At 45.3% G+C, this 26,726-nt stretch overlaps 1 long non-coding RNA gene across 1 annotated transcript in view; it reads right to left on the bottom strand.

Annotated features, from left to right (window-relative positions):
• The window catches only part of LOC309643266, an 83,969-nt gene that overhangs the window by 9,737 nt on the left and 47,506 nt on the right, over positions 1-26,726 (bottom strand). The window contains exon 2 of the long non-coding RNA XR_014253663.1: positions 13,746-13,902. This is a non-coding gene — a long non-coding RNA (uncharacterized lncRNA). The remainder of the gene's footprint in view (positions 1-13,745; positions 13,903-26,726) is intronic.

The following is a 26,726-nucleotide window of genomic DNA, read 5'->3' as shown; positions in this document are numbered from 1 at the left end:
GTGTGTTTTACCTGCCGCGCCAACCTGACAGAGCTGAGGGATGCCCCAGTAGCCGGTAAAGCATTATTCCTGGGTGTGTCTGGGGGTCTGTTTCTGGAAAAGATTAGCATTTGAATCAGTAGACTGAGTAAAGAAGATCGCCCTCCCCGAAGGTGGCGGCAGCATCCAGCCTGCTGATGCTTGAGCTGGGACATCCATCTCTCCTGCCCTCGGATGTTGGTGCTCCTGGGCCGTCAGACTTGAGCTGGGACTCCCACCACCAAAGGGCCCAGGTTCTTGGGCCTTTGGGCTGAGACTTATGTCTTCAGCTCTCGTGGTTCTCAGGCCTTCAGACGTGGACTGAATTACACCACTGGTTTCCTGGTTCTTCATCTTACAGAGAGCAGGTGTCAGGACTTAGTTCTCAGCCTCCATACTCACGTGAGCCACTTCTTATAAAAAATGTCCTCTTGGGACTTCCCTGGTGGCGCAGTGGTTGAGAGTCTGCCTGCCAATGCAGGGGGCACGGGTTCGAGCCCTGGTCTGGGAAGATCCCACATGCCACGGAGCAACTAGGCCCGTGAGCCACAATTACTGAGCCTGCGTGTCTGGAGCCTGTGCTCTGCAACGGGAGAGGCCGCGATAGTGAGAGGCCCGCGCACCGCGATGAAGAGTGGCCCCCACTTGCCGCAACTAGAGAAAGCCCTCGCACAGAAACGAAGACCCAACACAGCCAAAAATAAATAAATAAATAAATACTTTTAAAAAATAAAAAAATAAAAAATAATAATAAAAAATAAAATAAAATAAAATAAAAGTCAAACAAGAGAAGTGTCTGATTATTTAAAAAAAAAAAAGTGGCCTCATATCTATCTATCTATCCATCCTGTGGGTTCTGTTTCTCTGGAGACCCCTAATTCAGGCACAAATTATGGCACTGCCAAGTGCTGGAGAAGATGTGGATCCACAGATCCTTGGAAAACAGTTGAGCAATCCCCAGCGGAACAGTTACATACACTGTGACCCAGCAATTCCACATCCGGGTTTATTTCCAAGAAAATGCATCAACAAAAATGTTCATAGCAGGACTGTTCAAACGCTCATCAAAGAAGACTGGATAAACGGACTGAGATATACTCACACCATCCACTGAATAACAGACAGCAGTCAAAATAAATAGACCGCAGTGACACATAACAATGGATGACGCTTATCAACTTAATATTAAGTGAGAAAAATGAGTCCTAAAATATTACATACAGCATGACATTCTTAAAGAAGGTAAAGACAATTAAAATTTTAAAGACACATTTTAGAAATATGTATGGAAGAGATAAATACCTATTGATGACATGAGAGGGTATAAGAAGGAAAATAAGAAAAGAAGGCACCTAGGATTCAGGATGGTGGTTACTTCGGAGAAGGGAAGGAAAGGGGGGTGTGATGGGATGAATCACACAGCTGGGTGTTCACCATCGTTAGGGCTCTGGGTTTCAGGTTGGTCAGTGGTTTCACAGGTTTATTACTTTTAAACGTGATATATAACATAGGTAGGCAGATAGGTAGGTAGGTAGTAGGGCCATGCATGGACCAATAATAAAAATATTATCATGCACCAAGGATTACAATTTAGGCAATTTTGTGTGCCTGAGATCCATGAGAATTTTTTTTACGTGGCAGAGAATCCAAGGAAGGGGTAGTGGCATGAGAAGAAGGAAGGAGTCTGGTGTACAGTGTGGACAATATAGGAACCCGACGTGCTGATGCAGAGGGTGACCTAAGGGTGACCTGAACGCAGGGGGTTTCCAGCTCTCTCCAGGCCTCAGGTGGGCAGTCAGGTGTCAGTCCTCGCCCAGAGCCTCGAGGCCCCGATCTTGCCCTTGGGTTCCGGAACCAGAGCACCGTTCAGCTGTGGCCCCCAGAGGAGAAGGAAGGCTGGTGGGAGCAGGAGAGGCTGGTGGCTTCGTCCAGCACTCGTCACCCGGGGCGTGAAAATGCGGATTCACCTTCTGTCGCAGCAGTTTGCTCCTTTCTAATTGGGACCTCTGCCTTGACGGGCCTCTCACTAGAACAGCGTGCATGTTCTAGGACTGGAGCAGACCACCAGGTCTCAGGCTCCACCCAGGCTCTAGAACGCTGGCCTGGTGGGAGAAGGTGGGCCCTTGGGCTCCCAGTGACTGGCGGAGTCCTCCAGGGCCCGCCCTGCCCTCCCAGCTCAGGCCACACTCCCGGCCCAGAAGGTCTCACTGTAACTCCCCCCAGGGCCCCGCCCCAGACCTCCACCCACCCCCCAACCCCCAGGCCTCTGGCAAGTTCTGCAGCCTGAGCGGCCTTCCGCAGACGACGCTGCCTTCCAGCGAGCGGCGAGATCCCCCGATGCTCTGCACCCCTCCGCCCCGACCAGCCCCACCTCCTCCCTGCCCTGCGGTCGGGGTGGGTCCCAGCTCAGCTCCAAGGCCAGCCCTCCTCTGCCCTTGACCACGCCCTCTCCCTGGTCCTCCTCCACCGGCCTGGCCTGTCCCTCCACCTTCTACCCTGGGTCTTCCTTCTCTCTGACGGAATCCTTCCCCTCCCCAGCCTTCACGCGTACTCAGGTCTCCACCAACCTGAGAAAGAGAACTTCCCATAACCGTCAGTCACCATCCAATCTCTCCTCCCCTCTTCCTCTTAAAAGAAAAGCCTGCACTCCCGCTCTCCACCTCGGGTCCCTCCCTCGTTACCCGAGGACTTGCAATCTGGATTTTACTCCACCACCCTCTCCCAACTCCCTGAAACAGGCCTACGTTCTCCAGGGCCTTTAATTGCCAAACAGAACAGAACATCACTTTCAGTACTTATCCTTCCGGCCATCTCTACCTTGGAGCTCTCTTGTAACTCTCTTCTTGAAACTCGCTGGTCCACTGGTTTCCACCGTCTGTCTTGGCTTCCCTCTTACCTCTTGGACTGTTTCTTCTTGGACTCCTTCTTTTATTTGCCCCTAAATGTTGCAGAGTCTGTCTTTGGCCCACTCTTCTTCCCCTCTACTCACTCTCCTTGGATAATTCAACAGTGAGTTGATTCAGGCACCAAACATTTGCTCAGGCCTCTCCGATCTATGTCTACAGGTGAGATGCTCCTTGTAATATCAACTTCCTGTTAGTTGTCACCACCTGAGCTACTTGCAGTCACCTCGAGCTCACACTAGTCTTCTCCCCACAAAAGTTGTGCCTCCTATTTCCTCACTCAGTGGGCACTGCCATCATCCCATCCAAACTGGGATTCACTCTTGATTCCTGCCTCCCCCTAACTTCCCCCCGTGACTGAATCAGTCACTGAGTCCTGCAGATTTTCCTTCCCACCTATTTCTTCTCTCCAGTCCTACCACTACCCATCTCTAGCTCTTCTGTGGAATTGACCTCCTCATCTCTGTATCCTCCCAAATTCATCCTCCTCTGTAGCCAGAGTGTTGTTTCCACAGCCCAGGCTCTGGCCACACCACTCTCATGCCCACTCGCCTCAAGGAGAAACTTCGAGCTTCTGCACAACATGTAGAGGTCCCCAGGGGCCTTCCCACTCTCCCTGCTCCTTTCTTCCTCCAAAGCGGAGCTCCTCGTCCTAACTGCCCACTCCCTCTTCTTGCCGGTTCTGGGCTGTGCCCCTCCTGGGGCTCTTCCCTACACACCTACTCCTCATCCTCCAGGCCCCAGCTCAGGCTCTGCTGCCTCCGGGGCACATTTCCTGGCTCCCCAGGTGCAGTGGTCACCAGCCCTAAACCCTGGATGAATGTCCATCACCATACTTTTCACATTACATCTTATTTGCTTGTCTATATGTCTATTTCCCACGATAGATTTGGTCAAGGTGGCATAACTCATCTTTCTCTACTGAAGCCCCAGCACCAGACCTAGTTCAGCACACATTTTTGGATGGAAGAATGAGTCACATTGTGAGGCCCCTTCCAGCTCTGAGGTTTTGTTGTTTCCCTGTTAACTTTAGAAATTGCTAGACTTTGAACTTCAAAGGAAACAGGAGAGAATTCAAGAAGGTGGAAGAAAGAAGCGTAAACCGAATACATGCTCTACAGTTTCTCAGCACTGCTCCTGAAGAGCCTCCATTCTAAGGAGCATGTGCTGTATGAAGTGCCCCTTCCTTCAGAGATGAAACAGTGCATGAAAACCGAGCTCAGCTACTGGCTCTCCCATACAACATTAGGAAACAAATCTTAATTCTTTTGGCTTCCATTTCTCACGTATACAATGGAATTTCCATTTTGGATTTATTTATTGAGCAGCCATTTCTCATACTCGTATCTCCTGCCACATACAGCAATATGCTCCCAATACGTCAGAAGGTTACATACAAAAAGCATAAAAAGAAGAAAACAGAACTACACATTTATTCCAGCAGTGGAGCAAAGATAAATTTCCAGTTCTCAAAAAACTGAGTCTGTCATCAGACAAGATAGATGGGTTTGAACAAATAAATCTTTGTACAACAAAATTCTACAAAATATATATTAAAAGGAAAACAACAGAATGGGAAAATTATGTCACCAATATTACTGTGACATTTCAGGGAGTTTCTCAGTTTTCCTGGATATCTACCATGTCTACAGGAGCTGTGTGGCTGACAGGGTCTTGGTGGTCTGGCAGGGTGTCAGGCCTGTGACTCTGAGGTGGGAGAGCCGAGTTCAGGACATTGGTCCACCAGAGACCTCCCAGCTCCACGTAATATCAAACGGCAAAAGCTCTCCTAGAGATCTCCATCTCAATGCTAAGACCCAACTCCACTCAACGACCAGCAAGCTACATTGCTGGACACCCATGCCAAACAACTAGCAAGACAGGAACACAGCCCCATCCATTAGCAGAGAGGCTGCCTAAAATCATAATAAGGTCACAGACACCCCAAAACACACCACCGGATGTGGTCCTGCCCACCAGAAAGACAATATCCAGCCTCATCCACCAGAACACAAGCACTAGTCCCCTCCACCAGGAATCCTACAAAACCCACTGAACCAACCTTACCCACTGGGGGCAGACACCAAAAACAACGGGAACTACGAACCTGCAACCTGTGAAAAGGAGACCCTAAACACAGTAAGTTAAGCAAAATGAGAAGACAGAGAAACACACAGCAGATGAAGGAGCAAGGTAAAAACCCACCAGGCCAAACAAATGAAGAGGAAATAGGCAGTCTACCTGAAAAAGTGTTCAGAGTAATGATAGTAAAGATGATACAAAATCTTGGAAATAGAATGGAGAAAATACAAGAAAAGTTTAACAAGGACCTAGAAGAACTAAAGAGCAAACAAACAATGATGAACAACACAATAAATGTAATTAAAATTCTCTAGAAGGAATCAGTAGCAGAATAACTGAGACAGAAGAACGGATAAGTGACCTGGAAGATAAAATGGTAGAAATAACTATTGCAGAGCAGAATAAAGAAAAAAGAACAAAAAGAATTGAGGACAGTCTTAGAGACCTCTGGGTCAACATTAAACTCACCAACATTCGAATTATAGGGGTCCCAGAAGAAGAAGAGAAAAAGAAAGGGACTGAGAAAATATTTGAAGAGACTATAGTTGAAAACTTCCCTAATATGGGAAAGGAAATAGTCAATCAAGTCCAGGAAGTGCAGAGAGTCCCATACAGGATAAATCCAAGAAGAAACACACCCAGACACATAGTAATCAAACTATCAAGAATTAAATACAAAGAAAAAATATTAAAAGCAGCAAGGGAAAAACAACAAATACTATACAAGGGAATCCCCATAAGGTTAACAGCTGATCTTTCAGCAGAAACTCTGCAAGCCAGAAGGGAGTGGCAGGACATAGTTAAAGTGATGAAAGGGAAGAACCTGCAACCAAGGTTACTCTATCCAGCAAGAATCTCATTCAGATTCGACGGAGAAATTAAAACCTTTACAGACAAGCAAAAGCTAAGACAATACAGCACCACCAAACCAGCTTTACAACAAATGCTAAAGGAACCTCTCTAGGCAGGAAACACAAGAGAAGGAAAAGACCTACAATAACAAACCCAAAACAATTAAGAAAATGGTAATAGGAACATACATATCGATAATTACCTTAAATGTAAATGGATTAAATGCTCCAACCAAAAGACATAGACTGGCTGAATGGATACCAAAACAAGACCCGTATATATGCTGTCTACAAGAGACCCACTTCAGACCTAGGGACACATACAGACTGAAAGTGAGGGGATGGAAGAAGGTATTCCATGCAAATGGAAATCAAAAGAAAGCTGGAGTAGCAATTCTCATATCAGACAAAATAGACTTTAAAATAAAGACTATTACAAGAGACAAAGAAGGACACTACATAATGATCAAGGGATCAATCCAAGAAGAAGATATAACAATTGTAAATATTTATGCACCCAACACAGGAGCACCTCAATACATAAGGCAAATGCTAACAGCCATAAAAGGGGAAATCGACAGTAACACAATCATAATAGGGAACTTTAACACCCCACTTTCACCAATGGACAGATCATCCACAATGAAAACAAACAAGGAAACACAAGCTTTAAATGATACATTAAACAAGATGGACTTAATGGATATTTATAGGACATTCCATCCAAAAACAACAGAATACACTTTCTCCTCAAGTGCTCATGGAACATTCTCCAGGATAGATCATATCTTGGGTCACAAATCAAGCCTTGGTAAATTTAAGAAAATTGAAATCGTATCAAGTATCTTTTCTGACCACAACGCTATGAGACTAGATATCAATTACAGGGGAAAAAACATAAAAAACACCAACACATGGAGGCTAAACACTATGTTACTAAATAACCAAGAGATCACTGAAGAAATCAAAGAGGAAATCAAAAAATACCTAGAAACAAATGACAATGAAAATATGATGACCCAAAACCTATGGGATGCAGCAAAAGCAGTTCTAAGAGGGAAGTTTATAGCAATACAATCTTACATTAAGAAACAAGAAACATCTCAAATAAACAACCTAACCTTACACCTAAAGCAATTAGAGAAAGAAGAACAAAAAAACCCCAAAGTTAGCATAAGGAAAGAAATCATAAAGATCAGATCAGAAATAAATGAAAAAACAATAGCAAAGATCAATAAAACCAAAAGTTGGTTCTTTGAGAAGATAAACAAAATTGATAAACCATTAGCCAGACTCATCAAGAAAAAAAGGGAGAAGACTCAAATCAATAGAATTAGAAATGAAAAAGGAAAAGTAACAACTGACACTGAAGAAATATAAAGGATCATGAGAGATTACTACAAACAACTATATGCCAATAAAATGGACAACCTGGAAGAAATGGACAAATTCTTAGAGAAGCACAACCTTCTGAGACTGAACCAGGAAGAAATAGAAAATATAACCAGACCAATCACAAGCACTGAAATTGAGACTGTCATTACAAATCTTCCAACAAACAAAAGCCCAGGACCAGATGGCTTCACAGGCAAATTCTATCAAACATTTAGAGAAGAGCTAACACCTATCCTTTTCAAACTCTTCCAAAATATAGCAGAGGGAGGAACACTCCCAAACTCATTCTACAAGGCTACCATCACCCTGATACCAAAACCAGACAAAGATGTCACAAAGAAAGAAAACTACAGGCCAATATCACTGATGAACATAGATGCAAAAATCCTCAACAAAATACTAGCAAACAGAATCCAACAGCACATTAAAAGGATCATACCCCATGATCAAGTGGGGTTCATCCCAGGAATGCAAGGATTCTTCAATATATGCAAATCAATCAGTGTGATAAATCATATTAACAAACTGAAGGAGAAAAACCATATGATCATCTCAATAGATGCAGAAAAAGCTTTCAGCAAAACTCAACACCCATTTACGATAAAAACCCTCCAGAAAGTAGGCATAGAGGGAACTTACCTCAACATAATAAAGGCCATGTATGACAAACCCACAGCCAACATCATTCTGAATGGTGAAAAACTGAAACCATTTCCTCTAAGATCAGGAACAAGACAAGGTTGTCCACTCTCACCACTATTATTCAACATAGTTTTGGAAGTTTTAGCCACAGCAATCAGAGAAGAAAAAGAAATAAAAGGAATCCAAATCGGAAAAGAAATAAAGCTGCCACTGTTTGCAGATGACATGATACTATACATAGAGAATCCTAAAGATGCTACCAGAAAACTACTAGAGCTAATCAATGAATTTGGTAAAGTAGCAAGTTACAAAATTAATGCACAGAAATCTCTTGCATTCCTATACACTAACGATGAAAAATCTGAAAGAGAAATTAAGGAAACACTCCCATTTACCATTGCAACACAAAGAATAAAATAACTAGGAATAAACTTACCTAAGGAGACAAAAGACCTGTATGCAGAAAACTATAAGACACTGATGAAAGAAATTAAAGATGATACAAACAGATGGAGAGATATACCATGTTCTTGGATTGGAAGAATCAACATTGTGAAAATGACTATACTACCCAAAGCAATCTGCAGATTCAATGCAATCCCTATCAAACTACCAATGGCATTTTTTCACAGAACTAGAACAAAAAATTTCACAATTTGTATGGAAACACAAAAGACCCCGAATAGCCAATGCAATCTTGAGAAAGAAAAACAGAGATGGAGGAATCAGGCTCCCGGACTTCAGACTATACTACAAAGCTACAGTAATCAAGACAGTATGGTACTGGCACAAAAACAGAAATATAGATCAATGGAACAGGATAGAAAGCCCAGAGATAAACCCACACACATATGGTCACTTTATTTTTGATAAAGGAGAATATACAATGGAGGAAAGACAGCCTCTTCAATAAGTGGTGCTGGGAAAACTGGACAGCTACATGTAAGAGAATGAAATTAGAACACTCCCTAACACCATACACAAAAATAAACTCAAAATGGATTAAAGACTTAAATATAAGGCCAGACACTATAAAACTCTTAGAGGAAAACATAGGCAGAACATTCTATGACATAAATCACAGCAAGATCCTTTTTGACCAACCTCCTAGAGAAATGGAAATAAAAACAAAAATAAACAAATGGGACCTAATGAAACTTAAAAGCTTTTGCAAAGCAAAGGAAACCATAAAAAGACGAAAAGACAACCCTCAGAATGGGAGAAAATATTAGCAAATGAAGCAACTGACAAAGGATTAATCTCCAAAATATAAAAGCAGCTCATGCAGCTCAATATCAAAAAACAGACAACCCAATCCAAAAATGGGCAGAAGACCTAAATAGACATTTCTCCAAAGATATACAGATTGCCAACCAACACATGAAAGGATGCTCAATATCATTAATCATTAGAAAAATGCAAATCAAAACTACAATGAGCTATCACCTCACACCAGTCAGAATGGCCATCATCAAAAAATCTACAGACAATAAATGCTGGAGAGGGTGTGGAGAAAAGGGAACCCTCTTGTGCTGTTGGTGGGAATGTAAATTGATACAGCCACTATGGAGAACAGTATGGAGGTTCCTTAAAAAACTAAAAATAGAGCTACCACACAACCCAGCAATCCCACTACTGGGCATATACCCTGAGAAAACCATAATTCAAAAAGAGTCATGTACCACAATGTTCACTGCAGCTCTATTTACAATAGTCAGGACATGGAAGCCACCTAAGTGTCCATCGACAGATGACTGGATAAAGAAGATGTGGTACATATATACAATGGAATATTACTCAGCCATAAAAAGAAATGAAATTGAATTATTTGTAGTGAGGTGGATGGACCTAGAGACTGTCATACAGAGTGAAGTAAGTCAGAAAGAGAAAAACAAATACCGCATGCTAACGCATATATATGGAATCTAAAAAAAAAAGTTCCGAAGAACCTAGGGGCAGGACAGGAATAAAGATGCAGACATAGAGAATGGACTTGAGGACACAGGGAGGGGGAAGGGTAAGCTGGGACGAAGTGAGAGAGTGGCATGGACTTACATATGCTACCAAATGTGAAATGGATAGCTAGTGGGAAGCAGCCGCATAGCACAGGGAGATCAGCTCAGTGCTTTGTGACCACCTAGAGGTCTGGGATAGGGAGGGTGGGAGGGAGACGCAAGGGGGAGGGGATATGGGAATATATGTATATGTATAGCTGATTCACTTTGTTATAAAGCAGAAACTAACACACCATTGTAAAGCAATTATACTCCAATAAAGATGTTAAAAAATGAATTAGTTACAAAAAATAAATAAATAAAAATAAAAATCTGGTCCTGTAAAAAAAAAAATTACTGTGAAGAGCTTGTTTTTATTTATTTATTTTTATTTATTTATTTTTGGCTGTGTTGGGTCTTCGTTGCTGTGCGCAGACTTCTCATGGCGGTGGCTTCTCTTGTTGCGGAGCACGGGCTCTAGGCACGTGAGCTTCAGTAGTTGTGGCACGCAGGCTCAGTATTTGTGGCTCACAGACTCTAGAGCGCAGGCTCAGTAGTTGTGGCACACAGGCTTTGTTGCTCCGCAGCATGTGGGATCTTCCCGGACCAGGGCTCGAACCCGTGTCCCCTGCATTGGCAGGCGGATTCTTAACCACTGTGCCATCAGGGAAGTCCCTGTGAAGAGATTATTAACAAAATTATTAAAACTGGTAGAACTGCATAATAACAGGTCTAGATGCTCCTCCCAGAAGTGAGCAAAGACGTGTCCAGCCGGTCCTCAGGGCCGCCAGGAGCCGTGGTCTGGCCTGGAGAGAGTCTCGGACCCGTAATGAGTCAGCGTCCACACATCCCAACTACCTAATGAGCCCACATCTGTCCCTTCACATGTAAAATGGATATAATTATACCTACTTTGCAGGATACTTACAAGGATAAATTAGAGGGCCTGTCACTATTGTGAGCATTCAAGAAATGGGATTATTATTATCATCAGAGGGTAAAAATGCACACCATTACTGGCAATTAAAGAAATGGAAATTATGACAATTTAAAGGTAACATGACATATCTATTGAAGTAGCAAAAAGATATCCAAATTCACAAAAGGACTTGAACAAGAATATTCATAGCAGCTTTATCCCTAATTTCCAAATCCTCGAAAGGGCCCAGGTGTCCATCAGTGGATAAACAAATTGTGATATATTCATGCAATGGAATACTTCCCAGCAATAAAAAGAATGACACACTGATACATGCAAGAATATGGATGAATAGCAAAATCATCATGCAGAGTGAAAGAAGCCTTACACAAATGACTTCCTACTGGATGATTCCATTTTTATGGAATTCTGGAACTCTAGAAAAAACTGATCTGTGTTAGAAAAGATGAGAATAGTGGTTGCTTTTGGAGGAGGGGGTCAGGGATTGACTAGGAGGGGGCATGGTGCAATTTTCTGGACTATGGGAATGTTCTATATCATGATATGGATTTACATATGCATTTGTCAAAACTCAGCAAAGGTACCTTAAGATCTGTGCATTTCATTATATATATATATCATTTATTTACCTCAAAAGGGAAGACTATAAACAAATATTGAATTCTAGTTAGTGATGAGCACGCTGAAGTATGTGAGAGGAAGTGAACTGGTGTCTGCAATTTACTTTGAAATGTATAAAAAGTGAGATAAATTATTGGATGGCTAGATTGGTGGATATGTGATAAAGCAACTACAGTGAAATATATCAAGGGTAGAATTTAGGTGGTGAGTACTCATTGTAAAATTATTTTGGCTTCTCTGCATGTTTGAAACTTTTCATAATAAAATATTAGGACAAAAAAAAGAATTAGGACATTGGTAGAAGCTGAACTCATTCTACATGGTGGCCCTGAAAATATTGTATTGATCTTTCTGTGGAATGTTCCTGCCGTTTGTACGTATTTTGACCGGATAAATCCACATAGGGTAATATATCCCCAAGAAATAACTGTAAAGCGGGGGAAAGAAACAAGCAAGAAGAGAATAAGAAGGAGGAGGAGAGGGAGGAGGGTGGGGGGAGGGGAGGGGGAGGAGAAGAAAGTTCACTTTAGAACTATGTACAATAGCGAAAAACTGGGAATACCACAAATGCTCAATAGGAGAGGAATGGAAAGACATATGATGGCACATTTATCTGGAACATAATAAATTATTAAAATGACAATTATCAGTCAATGTACTATTTCCACATCTGAACTGTATATGTGAAAAATTGACAAGAAAAACTAGTAGAATTCAAAGTAATATGTTCACACTGATTAATACTGAACATGGGTACTCATTCATTTTCAACAAACATTTGTTAAGCTCTTTTCTGCACCAAACCCTGGGGAACCAGCAATGAAAAAGATCCAGGGCCAGCCCCTGGAGCCCACTGTCTTGTGAATGGGACATGGACCTGTAAGCCGACAATGACAAAACAGGGAGAATGTTATTATAATAGAGGCATGAAGAGGGCATTGACCATATTCTTGATGAAATTTTTGGAAAGCACTTGAACGGTATGAATTGGTTTCAATTTTCTTTTCCTTTTCTGTGTTGCTCAAGTTCATAGCTTTACTCTGTTTTAAGAGGGGGTTCACCTTTTACTTCCCTCCTCGAAAGATTGGTGAGGCTTAATAAACAAGAACTTGCTTCTGAATCCCTGCTGGGTGACCAGGACACTTAACACTGGCATCACATAGCAGCCGTGGCCATATTACTCCTGCCTGGAAAAGGGCAAAAAAATTCCATAATTCTTAGAGACACCTGGGTGGCATTCTTTTCCGGGTTATTGCAGCTTGGCATTTACCCAGAACCCACGACACACACCTTATCACACCATGCCTCTGAAAGGTGTCCACTTTCAAACACCTATGCAATACTAACTCCTCATATTTTTCACATATTTGCCCTGATCAAAGTGCTTTCACATGCGTTTTCTCATTCTATCCCTGCAGTGACAGATGAAGCAGATTAACTAAATTGATTTTATATTTGAAAAAGATAAGGATGAAGCAGATTAACTAAATTGATTTTATATTTGAAAAAGATAAGGATCACGTTAAAGGACAGCAAGAGCCTGAAATCTAGGAACTCCAATTCCAAATTCAGACTGTACCTGTTACATAAGGGTATGTGTACACACATATTTCTATATACACTTTCCATACGTCCCTCTTAAAACCTGTCTGTAGAACACACCCCATCCTTTTTGGTTATAACTTTGCAGCTCTGTTTTGTGTGACTACATCAAAACCTTAATTTCTTCTTCCACCTTCAACAGGCCTTTTTGGACCCTCATATATCACCTTACCCTAAAGAAGGGAGGGAATATTCCTTGAGATTTTACCAAATCCCAGCCACTGGATCAGGTGCTCAGCATGTCATCGCATTTTTCCTTCAAAATAGCCCTGTGAGGGCAGCGTTATTCTTCTCATTTTACAAACGCGGAAACAGAGCCTCAGATTCCTAAGGTAACTTGACCAGTGTGACACAGGTAATAAGAGATGGTTTTTCTTGGAGAATAAAACAGCATTCTTTTAGGCTTTATCTTTTAGAATAAAACCACTGGGATCAATCCTATTTCAAATGAAAACTTTTCATTGCAGTAAAAATGGCAAACTCATTTTATAACAGAAGAATCAGTCACCTATTTGTACTAGGTTCTGGGGAAGCAAAATGCTTGCAGTCTGGATAAAGGGTTAATTTTAATTCATTGATTTTTTTTTTTCCCCCTGTTTTAATCCCACAGCTTATGAATAACATTAGCAGTGGCTTGGATTTATGTTGGCAGCCTCCAGGAGAGCTTGGGCTCAGGGTGACCTCCCAGGGGCCAAACCTGTTCATCCGCGTGGCTGAGTGACGAGACCAGGCTGCTAAGGATGGGTGGGCATGCTGGGATGCTCCGCTTGGCACCTCTGAGCTGGCACAGGTGCAAGCCTGCAGCCAACCTTCCTCAGCCTGTCCTCGTTGCCCCAGGCAGCTGCTGTCCTGCCCTGGAAGAAGATACACCAGGGAAGAAAAGGGGGCAAGAGGGTCAGAGAGTGGGCGGGGTGTCACAGGGGCACCCCAGATAGGGCACCTCCCCTGTGAACCCAGCTTCATGTTCAGGGTTTGCAAATAGAGCTCCAAACTAATGACTCAGCGACCTGAGCTCTGCCATCTCATCTCCAGGGTGTGTCACCTGCACGGCCATGGAAGGACATGGACGGTCACTCAGGGGTTATGACCTACTGTCCTCTGTTGGCCAGAAGGCAGTCCAATTGCCCTGATCTAACTGCAAAAAAGGCCGAGGAACATGGCCTTCGTGTGTGTGCAAAGGAAGGAAAAGGGAACTGTAGGCATCCGGCCAGTTTCCTGTTTCCTGTTTTACATGGCAACCCATCCCAAGCCTGCACAACTAATCCCCTTTACCTCATTTTCGCTGTTTTTCTTTCCCACAGCTCTTCTTTTTAACACACTGCATATATTTATTTATATATTTATTTCTTAGGTTCCTGTCAGTCCTCCCCCACAAATAACATAGGCTCTGCTAGGTTAGAGATTTTTGTCTGTTTAGTTCACGGGCCCAGAAGAGTAGCTGGTACGTATGTTGGTTAAAGAGAGGTTGCCCAGTGCTTCTGAAGTGCCGCATGTTCCCCACACCTTCTCTTTCTAGCTCCATTGTTTCTCCGTCACCTGCCTGCCAGCAGCTTGTTCATCCTTAAAAATTCAGCCATGATTCTCCCCCACCCCTCCCTTTTCTTTGGGCCATGCAGCTCAGCTTGTGGGGATCTCAGTTCCCCAACCAAGGATTGAACCCTGGCCACAGCAGTGAAAGCCCAGAATCCTAACCACTAGGCCACCAGGGAACTCCTGACCCTCCCCCCTTATGAAGCCCTCCATGTCCCTCCTGTCCTCCTGCAGATTGTGCCTCTCTTGGGGACACAGTCACGCCTTGTGCCAGTTTCTACTATGATTTATCCCACTATTTCACAGTTGTGAAGTTGGATGTCTTCCCGACGAAACAATGAGCTCCATCAAGACCGAGCAGGCTAAAGATTTCATCCTGTCAGTTGAATGAATGGAGGAACACTTGGAGAGTCCAACCTACCCTTCACAATGTGGACAGTCTCTAAAATGCATGAAATTTGAATGTAGACTGGGCAGTAGATGCTATAGTTAAATTTGTTGGGTGCAATAATAGCATTAGAGTTACATGATGTACAGTTATGTGTGTCGGTTAGAAATACATCCTGAATTACTTACAGGTGAACTAAGAAGATGCTTGAGATTTGCCTTAAAATAAAAATTAAAAAGTGTGTTAGGAAAAAGTGTGTTTGGGCTTCCCTGGTGGCACAGTGGTTAAGAATCCGCCTGCCGGGCTTCCCTGGTGGCGCAGTGGTTGAGAGTCTGCCTACCAATGCAGGGGACATGGGTTCGAGCCCTGGTCTGGGAAGATCCCACATGCCATGGAGCAACTAGGCCCGTGAGCCACAATTACTGAGCCTGCGCGTCTGGAGCCTGTGCTCCGCAACAAGAGAGGCCGCAATAATGAGAGGCCCGTGCACCGCGATGAAGAGTGGCCCCCACTTGCCGCAACTAGAGAAAGCCCTCGCACAGAAACGAAGACCCAACACAGCCATAAATAAATAAATAAATAAATAAATAAATAAATAAATAAACCCAAAGTTTAAAAAAAAAAAAGAATCCGCCTGCAATGCAGGGGACACAGGTTCAAGCCCTGGTCCGGGAAGATCCCACATGCCAGAGAGCAACTAAGCCCATGCACCACAACTACTGAGCCTGCGCTCTAGAGCCTGTGAGCCACAACTACTGAGCCCACAAGCCACAACTACTGAAGCCTGTGCACCTAGAGCCAGTGCTCCTGTTCGCAATGAGAAGCCCATGTGCTGCAACTAGAGAAAAAGCTCACTCGCAGCAACGAAGGCCCAATGCAGCCAAAAAAAAAAAAAAAAAAGAGTGTTTACCGAATGGGAGAAAATATTTGCAAATGATATATCCAATAAGGGGTTAATATCCAAAATATATAAAGAACTCATACAACTCAACAACAAAAAAAGCCTGATTTAAAAATGGGTAGAGGAGGTGAATAGACATTTTTCCAAAGACATATAGATGGCCAGCAGGCACATGGAAAGATGTGCAACATCACTAATTACTAAGAAAATGCAAATCAAAACCACAGTGAGATATCACCTCATGCCTGTTAGAATGACTGTTATCAAAAAGACAAGAAATTACAAGTATTAGTAAAGATGTGGAGAAGAGGGAACCCTTGTGCACTGTTGGTGAAAATGTAAATTGGTGCAGCCACTATGGAGAACATCATGGAGGTTCCTCAAAAAATTAAGAACAGAACTATCATCTGATCCAGCCATCCCACTTCTGGGTATTTATCCAAAGAAAACAGAAACACTAATTCGAAAAGATACATGCACCCCTACGTTCATAGCAGCATTATTTACAGCAGCCAAGATATGGAAACAACTTAAGTGCCCTTTGATGGATGACTGAATAAAGAATATGTGATACACACACGCGCGTGCACACATACACACACACTCACATATACGCAATGGACTATTACTCAGCCATAAAAAAGATGAAGTCTTGCCATTTGCAACATGAATGGGCCTTGAGGGTGTTATGCAAAATAAAATTAGAGAAAGACAAATACTGTATGATTTCACTCATATGTGGAATATGGAAAACAAAGAAATAAACACACACACACACACACAAAGAAAACAAAATAAATGAACAAAGCAAACGAAAAGAAACATATTGATACAGAGAGCAGAGTGGTGGTCACCAGAGGGGAAGCAGGAGGGGGGAAATGGGTGGAGAGAATCAACTGTGTGGTGACGGATGGAAACTACATTTTCAGTGGTGAAAATTACATCTATAGGGTAAATAGAAGTGGAAATACAGTGTTGTGCACATGAAACTTACATAATGCTATAAACCAATGTTACCTCAATAAAAAAATTACATTGGAGAAGGAGGATAAATGAAACAAGGTGGGAAAATATTACTATACTACCTGGTGAACTGGGGTGATAAGAGGTCATTACACTGTTCTCCCTACCTTTGCGTATGTTGGAAATTTCCTTAATAAAAACTAAAAGCAAACGAGGTGATGAAGCCACCTGTGCCCTGCCCAGTTCCTTGATGCTGCCCCACCCTCAGCCCAGGTCCCGCTGTAACACATCTCACCCTTCTGGTTCCAACAGAAAGTCATCCACACTAGGAAAGTGTAGATGTGTGGTGATTAAGACTGAAACCAGGAAGGCCAGACTACACTACTGTCCCGTTTCCCAGGCCACGTCCCCACCCACTAAGGAATGTGGCACATGGGAGGATTCTTCTAGAGAGTCAGGCCTGGCGAGGGGTCCTAAAAACCGCTTAATTCAACTCCCTTGTGAAAGGAGTCCACCAATCAAAGGTTGAGTGACTTTCCTAAGGTCACACAGTGAGGCAGCAGCAACACCAGAAGTAAAATCCACGTCCGGGGTCCCCTGAGCCAGCTTCCCTCCACCCCCGAGTCTCTGATCTATCTGTGAAGAGTATCCATGTCTTATACATCGTTCAAATACTTTCCCTAATCTACACCCATCAGAGAGGTAAGCCTAGAAGATGGACGGGTATGCACTGCTTAGGTGGGTAAATATTTGTAAAATACTGAATGTAACTCAGACATGGAGTAAAACCCGCTAAAGTTCACCAAGGAAAAATTCCGAGTCCCTTGGAAATCCATGAGTTTATGGAGATGTAGTAGAAGGGTCATCTGTGGGGAAAATGCATCCCACCGAGAAGCAGATGAAAGCTCCCTGCCCTCCACCTTCTGCCCCCAGGTCACATGAGACCTACCAGTGTCAGGTGTGTTTTTGTTTTGTTTTGTTTATTTTATTTTTTTTAACTTTTTATTTTATATTGGAGTATAGTTAACAATGCTGTGTTAATTTCAGGTGTACAGCAAAGTGATTCAGTTATATGTATACGTATCTATTCTTTTTCAAATTCTTTTCCCATTTAGGTTGTTACACAATAGTGAGCAGAGTTCCCTGTGCTCTACAGCAGGTCCTTGTTGGTTACCCATCTTAAATAGAGCAGTGTTTTAACAGAGCAGCCAGCATTGTTCTACCACAGGCTGTTGGTGTTGACTGTTTACTATTTCCAGGCACTTAGGGTTCATCATCTGATGCTCTCAGTGACCCTACAGAGCAAGAATCCTCTCCTCTTCTTCACATAAAGAGAATGAGGCCTAGAGAGGGTGAGAGACCTGCCGAAGGCTGTGCACCTGGTTCGTGACCGACCCAGAGCGGGAATCAAGTTTGCAATCACAGCTTATCCTCTTTTCACTCTGCCAAGCTGTGTGTGAAGAATCTGAATGATTTTGGCCAGATTAGGATCACACCTAAGGGAGCCAGAGCCGTCTGTCATCCTGAGACAAGACGGTGGGCAGAGAAAGATGAAGCAGTGCATCCTCTCAGCCCCCTGGCAAGAGCTCTGATAGAAGCTCTGCATTTTATAGACTCGGGGGCCCTGCCAGGATCCTGAGGGAAAGGGGCAGTGGGTGACAGGAAGGTACCCCTTGCGGATGACTCAGTGAAGGCCTGATTCCACATTCTCTCTCCAAGTCAAACTGTGCCGATCCGACGTCGGAGCTCAAAGAGCCTTAAACCCTTCTCACCTGCATCTTCTTCCAGCTCAGCAGAGGGGCGCTGAGACAGGAGAGAGGATGGGATCGTTGAGCAATCCCTCTCTCCTCCACCAAGAATGTCTTCCTGTTCTGAGTGTCTCACCAGCCACCCCCTGGCCTGTTTCCTGATTAGCACCCCTCCTCACCCTCGCTCCAGCCCACACAGAGAAAGACATATACATGTGCGCTCACACACACACACACACAGATCTGCTGTTCTTCCCAGATCTGTTTTGTAGACGAGAAACCTGAGCCCAAGCAGACACAGTTTACTCAGTGTCATCCATGAGGGGTCTCCAGAACATTTGGCTCCTAGAAAAGAATCACATGAAAATAAAGGATAAATGAAAACACATGGCCACACCACTAAAATCTATGCAAGAGTGCTCAGATAGCATTAACCATAATAGTCAAACAGTGGAAACAACCCAACATCCATCGGAGGATGAATGGATAAACAAAATGTGGTCTCTCCATACAATGGAATGTTTTTCTGCCTTAAGGAGGAATGAAGTACTGACATGTGCTACAAACATGGATGGACCTGGAAAACATGATGCTCAGTGAACGAAGCCAGACGTAAAGGCCACATATTGTAGGATTCCATTTATATGAAATGTCCAGAATCGGCAAATCCGTAGGGACAGAATGTAGATTAGTGGTTGCCTAGTGAGGGGGCGGGGGAGGGGGGGTTACTACAAAAGCGTGTGGGGTTTCTTTTGGGGGTGATGAAAATGTCCTAAAATTAACTGTGGCAATGGTTGTGCAAATTATTTCAATACAGTGAAAAGTATTATATTGTACACTTTAAATGGGTTGACTGTATAGTATGTGAATTATACCACAATAAAGCTGTTACCCAAATTAAAAATAAATGCTAAAGTTTCATAAACTTCTAAGGAGACTGCACAGTTCACTTTCAGAAGCCTCAAGAAACATGTGAAGCTGAAATACATGAAACTGGCTATCTTTAGACAATCTCTAGTATGGCGGAGTGACCCATACTAAAATCCCCAGAGGACCCAGCTCAGGGAACACACTGAATACGGGCGTGCAGCGCGGCTGACAGGACCCAAGACAGGGGTACCAGAGAGACTTGGGCCCCAGGCTGACTCTGTCCCCTCCAAGTCGCAAAACACCGCGGGCAGGTCCCTTAAGTTAGAGTGTCATCTGTAAAGTGGAGAGAGATGGAATTGGGGTTGGTGTGAATTAAATTAACCCCATGCTCACAGTGTGCATTCACAGAGGTGGCTGCGGCTGAGGTAATTACCGAACCATCCAAAGGGCAGACCTGGATGGTCAAAACTCGGCTGAGAGGAGGAAGGCATCACGTATTCATTTCAGCGTTCCAAGCATCCGCGGGGTAGATTTTCAAGGGTCTGTTCCCAAAGTGAGCAGTATCTGTCATCCTCTTGAATGGAACTGAGAGCAGAAGAGTCCAACGGGCACATTTGCACAAGACACCAGACAGCGTGTTATGACAACACATCACACCCAACCCATCATTTCGCGTGGCTTTGCCTAAGACCTTTCCCTGCATTATCTCCTGCTTTTATCAAGTATGTACTGAATCTGTGCTAAATGCAAGGTGCTGGGCTGGATTTGCACAAGGTACAAAAGGGAGACGTTGAGTCCCTACACTCAAAGGAGCTCATAGCAATTCCAGGGGATAGGCAGGGCTGTTATTTGCATGCTCATTTTACAGATGAAGAAACTGAGGCCAAGAGAGGCTAGATGACCTGCCTGATGTCTCATAGTGATTTCAGGTGCTAGCCATGTTGAGGGTAAAGTGCTAAGCGCCGGCCTCAGGTTTTCTTCCACTGGCTCTGGGTTCTCTCTTTCAGACACCTGAGCGTGGGTTTAAGACTGTCAGTGGGACTTCCCTGGTGGCGCAGTGGTTAAGAATCTGCCTGCCAGTGAAGGGGACACAGGTTCAAGCCCTGGTCCCAGAAGATCCCACATGCCGTGGAGCAACTAAGCCCGTGCGCCACAACTACTGAGCCTGCACTCTAGAGCCCATGAGCCACAACTGCTCAGTCCATGCACCACAACTACTGAACCCTGTGTGCCTCGAGCCCGTGCTCCACAGCAGGAGAGGCCACGGCAGTGAGAAGCCCGTGCATCGCAAGGAAGAGTAGCCCCCGCTCACCGCAACTAGAGAAAGCCCGTGAACAGCAACGAAGACCCAACGCAGCCAAAAATTAATTAATTAATTAAAAAAAAAAAAAAACTGTCAGTGGCACCACTTGCCTCACAAATCACCAGGGACCAAGGATACCCATCAGGACCGCTATGTAATTTGCAGGGACCAATGCAACATGAAAATGCAGGACCTCTTGTTCAAAAATCATTAAGGATTTCAAATGGCCAGACTAGAGTGTAAACTGAGCTCAGGCTCTTCTAAGTGCAGGTCACACACCCCTGAAGCCACCCTACCCCTGTCCCTGTCTCACAAATGCCCAGATACATGGAGCAGACAGATCTCTAGGCAGCTCCACTCTCCGGCTCCAACAAGAAGGGAATTCTCCTGGGCTGGGCTGTGAGCGCACTCTGACCCCAACATCCAGCCACCTGCCCTGTGGACGTGTATCTCTTGGGCCAGCTGACACAGCATCCTTCAGCATTTCCAACTTTGCAGTTTTGCAATCTCTTGGCTAACACTGCAGCCACTATCTTTGCGTGAGCAATCTAGTCTCCCAGCCAAGGTTCAACGGCAGTGGTACACGGATCCATTAACAACCCTCCAACCCCAGGCACGGGGAAGAGGAAATATCTACTCAAAGCTCAAGAGCTCTTTGGCAGGGGTGTCGGAGCTTCATTTGTCTTATGCAACTGTTTTCTCCCCCAGTTTGCAGTGCCTGTAGGTGTCTTGCAGAAAACAAGACAGTGCACCAAAAACTAGCTAATCTTTCTTTCCATCCACCATACAAGTCTTCTTTTTCCTGAATAACAGGTACATAGGAATTGCAGACAAGCCAGAAGCTACTAGCATTTCAAGAATTAGAAAGATAATTTGCTATTAACTGGGCATCAGAGGCAGAACGAAGCGAATTAATCAATGAATTAGCTGTGAGATTTAATCAGGTCATAGCCCCTCTGTTATGGGTGAACTGTGTTCCCTAAAAACGGTGTGTTGAAATCCCAACCCCCAGTACCTCAGTATGTGATCTTATTCAGAAATAGAGTTGTTGCTATCGTAATAAGATGAGGTCATGCTGAAGTAGGGTGGACCTTAGTCCAATATGACTACATGGATTTTTATTATTTTATTTTTTTATATGTCCCTATGAAAAGAGGAGAGGAGACACAGACACACACACAGGGAGAACGCCCTCGAAGACTTCAAAGGCAGAGATTGGAGTGATGTGTCTACAAACCAAGGAGTGCCAAGGATCGCCAGAAAACCAGCGGAAGCTGGGAGAGGGCCTAGAACAGATGCTCCCTCACTGCCTCAGGAGGAACCATCCCTGTCGACACCTTGTTTTCAGACTTCCAGCCCCCAGAGCTGTGAGAGGATAAATGTCTGATGTTTTCAGCCACCCAGTTTGTGGTACTTTGTTACAGAAGCCAAGCAAACCAACACACCCTCTTTATCTGAACCATAACATGGGTCTTATCCCTGGTGATCTCTGAGGTCCCTTCCATCTCGACATTCTTGTTACACCAGACTTGATGACATCCCCACCATAATCCCAGAAATAAAGTCTCTCACTCTAGTCAAACCCAGCTGTTTCTTCATCCAGGGAGGTTTCTAGACCCTGGAAATCTGGGCCAACATTCTCCGAAAGTTCTCTTTTTTTGTCACTAGCCCTCTTAATATCTCTTCAATTACTCAGCAATGCTTGAGGACATGGGGGTTGAGGGCTACGGCTTGTGAGCTGTGAAGGGGAGGAAGGAGGGAGACAGGGATGGGAGGGGAAGAAGTGACCCCAGACGTGGTGGACTGAGGTGCCGGGAGATGTGAGAGGTGTGCATGTGTGTGTGTGTGTGTGTGTGTGTGTGTGTGTGTGTGTTCCAAGGCTCGGATCAGCGGGGTGTAGTTGTCTGCAGTTACCCAGTGTCCCTCAACACAAAATCACGCAGAAGCAAATGTGAAATTGAAATCCGTGTCATGCTCACCTTGTTCCCTGATCTATCAGTCATGTTGGGACAAATTCACATTTCACAACGGGCAGTAGAGCAGAACTGAATTCTGCACATCCCTTAGGACTCCCAGACGTATTTGGGGAAGGGGAACTTTCTAGGAGTCGGTGTCGGCCAGCAGGACTCGGAGCACCAGTGGCTGGTGGCGAACATCTCCTCGGAACCGGGTGGGCCGCTGTGGGCCGAGTGGCAGCAGCTCCAGCCAGCGGGCCCAGCACAGGTAGCTAGCGCCCTCCCCAGCTGTGTACTTAGCTCCCTGGGCAGCGTGAATCACACCAGGTGTTCTGTCTGCTGTTTGCCAGGCCCTGCCACATACCTGGCACCTCCCAACAGCCTCACTGGAGCAAAAGGCAGGCATTCCTCATTCCCACTTGACAGGGACGGAAAAGGAGGCTCAGGGAAACTGACACAGAGCGCGCGAATGGAGGGGATGCTTCCTTGTCACGAAGCCCTGGGGGAAACGCCAGGATGCTGGGCGCAGGCCCAGTGTCCTGGGCAAAGGCTGCAGTGGGCCCCCGGCCACAGGACACCCAGGAGCTGGGAAAGGCACCTGCCCCAGCTGAGCTCACCTCCAGGTCTGATACCTGCTTATTCTTTCGCCAGAAACAGCAAGCCTCCGTCAGCACTGCATCTTTAAACATTGCACCGAACAAAGCTGAGGAATGTTCTAGCACACCCAGGACATTAGCTTCTTTTCTTTTTTTTTTTTTTTTTTTGTCTCACCTCGTGGCATGAAGGATCGAACCCACACCCCCTGCAAAGGAAGCCCAGAGTCTTAACCACTGGACCGCCAGGGAAGTCCCGACTTTACCCTCTATTTAGCAGGATTTCAGGATTTCCTTTTAATCACAAGTCAGAAGCCCCATAAAAAAGACAGCAAGCAGTTTGCAACATGTTTTCGTAACTTGACATTGGTTCTGTGGCCGGTAGTCGTTTATATTATTGAAATATGCAGTTCCCCATACCCTCCTGCCCTCAACTCTCAGGCCATAAACTGGTTCCGGGCTGGGTGTGGCAGGGCCTCCATGTGGACGGAGGGGAAACAGCACTCACAGTGTGGAGTCATGGTGACACTGAAGTGACGTGCGAGCTGCTCACCTTTGCCCAATGGCCACCCCGGCCTGACAAACGAGGCCAGCCTGAGGAAAGCTGGCCCGAGATGCGATCCTCCACGGCCGTTTCTCCTTCGGTGCCATAGAGGCTACATGGGGCCAATCGGTCAGCAGACCACCCCCCCTAGCCTTCAGGGAGCAAGCCTGCTCTTCTAGAATATGCTTCAGAGACCTGAGCGTTTAACCCTCACCTGGGCCAGTGGACATTAACCCTTTGCAGTTTATACCTGCCCCCAATTCTCTCTCTCTCTCTCTCTCTCTCACACACACACACACACACACACACACACACACACACACACACACACACACACACACTTTAGCAAGGAGCCTGGAAGCAAAGCCTGTTCTGTCAGAGGAAGAGGCATGAACACATTTATAACCAGATTCCAGCTTCACCTACTTGGGGGTATAAAATGCGGTCACGTGACTCTTGCTTTTCAGATGAGCTCATCTTTCTCAAAGATATCTTGGGGTCCTCCTCCACGAATACCCCCAAGACTCCCCAACCCCAGTGAATGCTTTCTCAGATGGTATCCAGGGGCCTGTTGTTGTGGTCACTGCCACAGGGTGTCACTGTTGAGCAAAGGTGGCCCTGCCAGCCTGGCCTGTCCTAAGTTCAGAACTGCCCCCGACCTCCCAGCCAGCCGGGGCCAGGGACCGCAAGCCTCCCTCTCACCCGCATCCCCAGTTTCCTGTGCAGGGATAGATGATGTTTCAGGGAAAATCCACTGCTATCTTATATAAATTTTTGAGGACATAAAAATGACAGCTGTGTGTTTGAAGGCATATTTTAGGGTTAATCTTTGTAATTGCCGTGAGAATCTTGCACCCCTCAGCTGGACTTTCGTCTGGTACCTGTTAGGGGGTGTGCTAACTTCTTGTCCATATGCAATCAAAAAACATCTGAGAGGAGGAAGGAGATCTGGACACAGGCTCCTTGACTTGCAGAGAAGCTGCTGCCTTTCCAGAGCCTCAGGGGTCAGGAGCCAGAGCCCCAAACTGGCTGTGCCTACTCGCTGGTACCTCCATAGACATCATGCACCCACACGTGCATACCAGTGCGCGTGCATACGTGTATACATGTACATACATATCCATGTGTGCATACACACACATCTACTAGTGTATATTTACACACACACAGGCATACATACCAGTGTACACACACACACACGTGCATGCCTCTGTGTGTGTGTTTGTACTGGTATATATGTGTGTCTATATATACATTTTATATATATTTTAGATATATATACTTGTTTTTATCTGTGTGTGTTTACACATATGTGTATATGCTTGTATATATGTATGTATACACAATATATATATATACACATACTGGTATATATGTGTATGTGTGTGTATACTGGTATGCATGTGTGTGTATATATACCTATTGGTGTATATATTGATATGCACTTATGTGTGTGTGTATATATTTACTAGTATGTATGATGTGCGTGTATGTATTAGCTGGCATGTATTTATGTATGTGTTTACTGGTGTACACACACACACACACACACACACACACACACACAGAATGCTCTTAGGTGGACTATACGTCCTCTAGTTCCCAGTCCCCACCCCCTGCTTTTGCCCTACACGTGGTCCTTTCTCTGAACTTAATTTGCACGGAAGGGTGCAGAGCCCTGGCCCAGCAGCGCCACCTCCTGGTCACCTTGGTATTTCTGGCAGAACCTGATCGGCCGCAGGCACTCCAGGGGAGGAGGAATCTGAGGGGAGACCCCCGGGGGCAGGCGCTCTGAGGGAAGCCCCCAGAATCACAGAGTTCTCAGATGACCCCAAAAGCCCATTTGTAACTGTAGACATGGGTTCAAAAGGGCTGGAACCTTCAAGAAGTCAGGGAGTCCCGGCGAGTGGGGAAGGCTGAACCCCAAAAGCGTGTGACCCCGGGAAGGGTGGGAGAATCTACACCCAAGAAGGCAGGACGAGGGCTTGCTGGGCGCCGGCCCTGCACTCCGGCCCCGATCTCAGGCTCAGCCCACGCCCGACCCCGTGGCCCGGGTGAGGGAGAGTTTCGCTTACAGCGTGGAGGGGTGGTGTGAGTGTAATGCAGGGCAAGGGGAGGTTCCAGGGGGTCCAGGGAGAGGGGGCTCAGGGCTCAGGGCACGAGCTGGCCCCTGGGGGAACCTGGAGGGAAGAAAGTTTTAGAAGAATCAAGCCAGGGAACCAGCCCATCAGAATGTGGAAAAGGCCTCCCAAGCCTGCTGCCCAGAGCAGGTGGGCGGATCGGGGTGGGGGGGGCGGGGGGCAGGGCTGCAGAGGAGCCGGAGCGCCCCAGTTCCACCACCCTCCCGGCTGGAGCCCCCGGCAGCACCCATGGGGGCCAATCAGCGAGCTCGCCGCCTCCCGGAGTCCTCAGCCCCCTCGTGGCCGGCTCTGACCGTCCCAAAGTCCTTCCTTACCTCGAGAGGCACCTGCTTCCTTCCCGTGCTCTCATTCTGCCTTCGGGATGGGCCCCAGGTGAGTCCTCTCCTGCCCCAGAAGACGAGCCCCTGTCTAATGGATCACAGCCTGCAGCTCCTCGAAGGCGAGGTCAGCCTGGCGTTCCTCCCGCCTCTTCCCAGACCCCATCTATTTTATTTGTATCTAAAATAAAGAGGTTAGACTAGATCCTTTCGAAAAGCCTTAACGTTCCATTGTTCTCCGAAAGCTCAAAAGCCATCTAGCTAAGAGACTGGGAACATAAAAAGAGGTTGATAAGTAAGTAAGCATGTGATCTAAATAGATAAATGTATAGATAGGTACAGAAAATAGATGTAAATGCGTATGTACACACACACCTATATTCCACTGAGAGGGTCTGGGAGCCGTGACCCCCCAGTAGCAACAA

The sequence above is a fragment of the Balaenoptera physalus genome (assembly GCF_965194825.1).
Source record: "Balaenoptera physalus genome assembly, chromosome: 15".
Lineage (NCBI taxonomy): Eukaryota > Metazoa > Chordata > Mammalia > Artiodactyla > Balaenopteridae > Balaenoptera > Balaenoptera physalus.
This window is presented reverse-complemented; position numbering and strand designations above follow the sequence as displayed.